Raw genomic sequence first — 6000 nt, forward strand, 5'->3', positions numbered from 1 at the left:
CCACAATGCAATCGCCCTTAAAATAAATCATTTTAAGATGATCACATATTCCATTGCAATCTTATCCTCATGATGCTAACAAACATTCTTCTAATGCTTTATTTACCAATGAGCATGTAGTGTCTTAACATTAATTGTGATTCTATTATTATTTTTGCATTCTTATTGATGGATATTTCCTTATTTGATAAGCTTATTCAATGTATTCAAGCCATGTATGAAAAGTCTTGTGCATACACATCCTAAATTTTAATATATTGTGCTGAAAGTTGGTAGGATTAGCACTTTCATCACAACAAAGACTGATTGCAATGTTGCAAACTAAAAAATTTGAGCTATAGGGATATGTGTATAAGCATTGGCCTTTTGAAAAATTTGATGTTGCCCTTGACAAATTTACATTGGATAATATAAACCCACTAAAGTTTGTATTGATTTGGAGCTCATGTAAATGTAGTTTAAAATTTTGCATTTCTCTCATGATCAAGAACAACAAAGTTGTCTAGATCCTTTACCTACTTTGGCTAGAGCCTTAATTTTTCTAGCCATTCTTATGGAATCTACTCAATTTAGCCTTGACATGTTATGTGCATGATGCAAGTGGTAAACATAAGGTTCCACTTCTCTTTAAATGGAATTTTTTTTTGGTAAGCTTGCTTAGGCAAGCTTTTTTGGATTCTTTAATATTTCAAGCGAGCCTTTTCTCAACTTTGAAATATAAATGTCCTCTTTGACCTCCACTTTAGGTTGACAACTTTGGCACCTCATGTTCTTGGAGTGGATTTTTCCCTCATGGGTTCTCCTTGGTTTCACCCCAAAATCCCCTCCCCCTCGGCCGTCGCTTGAAACACTATTTTTTTCCTTGTGGAAGACCCTCCATTACATGTCGCGGGTCAACTTTCTATTTTCCTTAATCTTTGAAAGCCAAATCCATGTGGCCTTTTTGCATGTTTTGTCTTCTCTAAAGTGCTTGCCCTCTTCCTTTTGGGCTACCCTTCCCTGGCATTATGCAATTGTCCATATTTTGGTATCTCCTATGCATTCTTTACTCTCAGTCAATCCTTTACATTGGCCACCCCTCTTTTTTCTCCCTTGGATTGTCATTTTTATCTTCACATCCACCTTCTCAATCTGCTTACACCTATCCTTTTTGGCCCTATTGATCCCCTGCATCTTGATATGGCTACCATCACACACACACACACACACACACACACACACACACACACACACACAGAGCCTTTTAGTTCCTAAACCCTAACCCAAAAAATCTAAAATCCATGTAGCAAACATAAATAATTCATAGCATTGGCAATCAAGGCTTTATTATTTTTAGGATCATCATTGCCTTGGTGGCAAAACATGCGTATTTGTTACCTACTTATGCTTGTGAGGACTCTTGGACCTTACGTCGGTTTATATTGAAAGTATTAAATGATAATATTGGAAAAATATAGCTTGGATTTACTAGGATCTCAAGACTAGTTAAAAATTTAGAATCATACAAAAAGTTATGAAATTTGGTGAGTTTGACCACAAAATTGAGCTCAAAAATTCCAAAAACAACAATAAAGATGACTTATTTCATCGCTAAATAAAGTTTTAGGGTAACACTTTTGTATGCCTTGGGATGGTTGCCACACTAGCAAGACCACTTTCGGGCTCAAAAAGTGTGATTTTGATCCCAAAAATAAGCTTAGATTGTTAAAAAACCTCAATAACAATTGTAAACATAACATGTTCCATCCCATTGTAAGCAATATAAAAATGTTTTTTACAAACCCAAAATACATTTTCCATGCCTAAAGCTCTATATGCATATTTGATAAAATGGCATGAATTTTTTAAATGGTTTAGATGTGTGTCTATATCTCGTAATACATAAAAATGACTTTTCTACTTATTGAAATAAAATTTTTTACCTTCTACCTTTTTGATACATGGTTAATTGATTTTTGTTTCATTCACTTTAGTTTTAAAGAGGCTAACAACACACATTCCGATGACTTCTATTGACAATTGGCCGTCAACATAAGGTCTATTTTTTATATTTGTAATTGCTTTTATTGTTTGGTGATAGCATTTAGTACTAAATGGCATGCATTGAAAAAAATAAATGCTTGCACTTAACGCTTTATATGCAAGTTTGCAAAAAGTAATTCAAGCCTAATGGTTGATGGTATAGTAATAAAGTTGCGCACACACGAAGTATTTAACCACTATCATACCTAGTTGGTTTTCCGGTCTCCAAATAATGGTTGAGATTAAACATATTAGTCAATTGTGAGCAATCTTGACTTTAAGGTATAATAAAAAAGGACATGTTCTAAATGTTAAATGAATACACCACTTTGAAAACTAATAGAGAATATAGATACTTATATAATCTCAAAAGATCATACTGTTATGATTAAGATAGGTACTTATTGTAGAGAACGACACTTTTGTAGGCTTAGTAATTGAGGTAATATTGTTATAATTTCTATAAAGAAAATCATGTAAAATTAACAGATAAGATTATTGGAATAGAAAAACATATATTGTGTTGCTTTTGTTTTGTTTTGTTTTAGTAGCCTTTTGGCTTTAAATATGTCTACGTAATAATGTTTAGGTAACAAATTGCATTTGGGAAAGAAAGTTAGCTAGACAAATAGCCAAGTCCGTTATTCTTTCTTTTTGCCTAACACAACTCTTAATCATTTTTTACGTGATCGACTTGGTGATTACAACAACAAACTGTACAATCATTAAATAAAGGTTTATTGCATCATTGAAATAAATGCAAATCCAAATTATAAATACATAAATCTATGACATAGCTAAGCTTGGTTGTAAACCAATTAATGCAAAGATAATCAAAAGAGGAGCAAAATGTGCTAATGAATATGGTTTGAGAAAAACTACTTGGGATCTTGGCGAAATTGGAACTCACAATCATATTAACAAATAAGCATATTTCTAAGCTAAATGCATAGGGAGGATAAGGGATTAGCTCCACAAATTTTAGGAAAAATACTAACAGTAAACGTATTTCCAATAATTGTGAAAAGCTTAAAAAATGAAATCCATGTGTTTAGGACTCTTATGACTCCAAAGGGAAAAGAAATTAAAGGATCCAAAGTAATAATACAATAATTAGCACTATATGCTTTGAAACAGATATTAAAGGAACTAAAGTAATAATATAATGACTAATACTATAGGATAGAATACCTTACAAGTTACAAAATATTAAAAAATTAGAACTGATAGAAAGCAATTAAAAGAACTATTGTTTTGGGGCACTTGTAATCCATTTATTTACCAAATTAACACAAATTTGTAGACCATCACCACAAAAACTTACCAAGCATTCAATACTAAGTGTCCTCCATTCAAAACCACCAAATGGATTGAAAGTAATACAAAACTTATTATGGATGAGTGAAGAGGGGTTGATAAATAAGAGATAAATATTCCCTATATGGATGGAAATCAATGGAATAATGACAAATTATTTTAGTGGATGAATGAAGAGGGCTTAATAAATAAAAGATGAACATTTCATATCTGAATGGGAATTAGTTGAACAATGGCCAATTATTCTAGTGGATTGTAAGTCATAATAATGAATTAAAATAGGTTTTCTCAATAGAAGAGATAAATGCTTTCAATGTTTATCAAGTGTTTGAGTTATAGTCATTGGGCCATGTTTAATTCAATATTTTAAAACCCTAAACTATTATCCCATATCTAGCCTTCAAGATTTACTTATTCCTTGATGTTGCTAAGCTTGATATATTAACACTAGTCTTGTAGCAAAAAAGCAGCCAAAAATCTTATATTACAACCTAGTTGTCAATTAATCAATAAATACAGCAGCTAAGTAGTTAAAAATTTACCAAACACGAAAAAATGCCAAGACAAAAGTAACAAGAGGAGATAAAAAATGATGAAAAGTATCTGAGTATAGCAATTTTCCATAAAATTCTCTCATGCTCATATAACAACTAAAAATAAAAAAGCGTTAGAGTTAATGGATCTAATAAAAAGATTAAAATTAAGGACATGATATTAAGTATATAATTACATAGGTCAATAATGACTCTATTAATGGTGTAAATTTAAGAAACAAGTATAAATAAAGTAAAGGTTTGACCAAAAAAGAAATCTGGAAATAGATAAAACATAAACCATATTGAGCTAAAGCATATTAGTATCCAAAACCCATGAATGATTAGTTCTCATATGATTATTTTAGATTTAAAGTGTTTCATCTATTTTAAAATAATTAATCAATCTTATAGCGATTTTGGCATGAATTTATCTCAAAATCATGAAATGGATATAAGAGATATCTATGGTAATTCTCCAACCAAACTACGTATTATCAATTTTTGTGCCTTGGCTAGTATATGGTAAGTGGTTGTGTTACAAGCGAAGCTATTCTCATGATTGCTTGATTAACCATGCTATATAGAATGATCTAACAGGCTAGGCATGTTTAAAAAAAGGCTCCATTCAAGGTGCTTTGAGGACAAACAATTTATCACCAACATACCAACAATCAAAGTTTCATTAATCAAGTTAAATGCTAAATCACACATTTTTTATAGATGAAGGCTTGATTCCAATTTCTTTACATGGAAAAATGTATAAAAAAAAGTGTATCAAGTGAAGGAAATTTCATTAGAGCACTTTTGATTGAAGACATAAAACTAAACAATTTTCAACATTCTTTAGCATCACATGCTACAATCATTTGGTGCATTATTGGTGACATGCCTTTAGGTTCTCGTGTTTGTCTATTTCATTAATATATTAGTTTAGGTTAAAGTGAGAAGGTTTTGAGTTATAGTCAACAAAGCCTTCATTAAACATTTGAAAAATAAAGCTAGCAAAACAAAGTGCCCAACAATCCATTGATTGCACCTTACCTTAATTGGCTAAGAAAATTGAATTTTTAAAAATAGCCAAGTAAACATTGTGGAAGCAATCACATATTACTCTAATTTTGTCACACAATATTTGATACAATGATACTAACAGAAAGAAACTCTCTTTTAATTAAGAATTTGTATCAAAATTTCTTGCCTTGTTTCTTGAATCTAGCTTAGCAGGAGCTAAGGAATATTTGTAAAGCTAGGCTAAATGACTTTTCAAAAACCCATATAACCTATCATATGATGTACATTTTCATTTCTTTATCAAGGAAAGCACTCAATAATTCTTGTCTTTTCATAGTTCAAATTGACGGGGTTTGGGCATCCCATTGTGAAATCTAACACCATGATATCATGTTAAACCCATTCATTAATGTGGTAAATCAAGAGCTACTAGAAACTAGATACAAAAACTACCCAAGCCAATGAAAGAGGCAAGTAGATTTTATGTAAGTATTACTAAATAATCGTAACAATATCATAAAAATGTTACACAAACCTGTATATGTACAAATAGAAATAAAATGACCTTTATACTAAAAGAGATTGTGCTTGAGGTCCCCTAAAAACTAGGACTATTGAAAACAAATCACCAACCTCCCAAAAAAAAACACTTTACATAAAGTAGAAGAGTAAAGGCATGGTTGTATGACCAAATGCCCAATGTAATAAGGCCTTTGGGTATTTCTCAGAAAATCGTACATAACACTTTGACATTGTATGCCTCTATTAAAAAAGTGGACTAAGAAAATTACTTGCTATAAGAGCAATAATTCTATACTTTCTTCTTCTATCGGCCTCCCTTCACTCACAACCCTTTAGACCAAAATGCTAATATATGGCATAAGAAAGACCACAATACTTTCTTCATCAATCGGCCTCCTTTCACAGTCTTTAAGACCACAATGCTAATATATGGCATAGGAAAAACAACACAAACTTTGAATTTTGTTGACAATCAATTGAGCTTCTTTCATACAAAGATTTCTTTAAAAGAAACAAAACTAAAAGTATGAATGGTTTTATGCTTTCGAATGTTATTGTCAAAACAAATGCAATAAAACAAAAATTACCTCAT

This window comes from Lygodium microphyllum, chromosome 16 (genome assembly GCF_053477565.2).
Source record: "Lygodium microphyllum isolate KBCC chromosome 16, Lygodium_microphyllum_v1.1.10, whole genome shotgun sequence".
Lineage (NCBI taxonomy): Eukaryota > Viridiplantae > Streptophyta > Polypodiopsida > Schizaeales > Lygodiaceae > Lygodium > Lygodium microphyllum.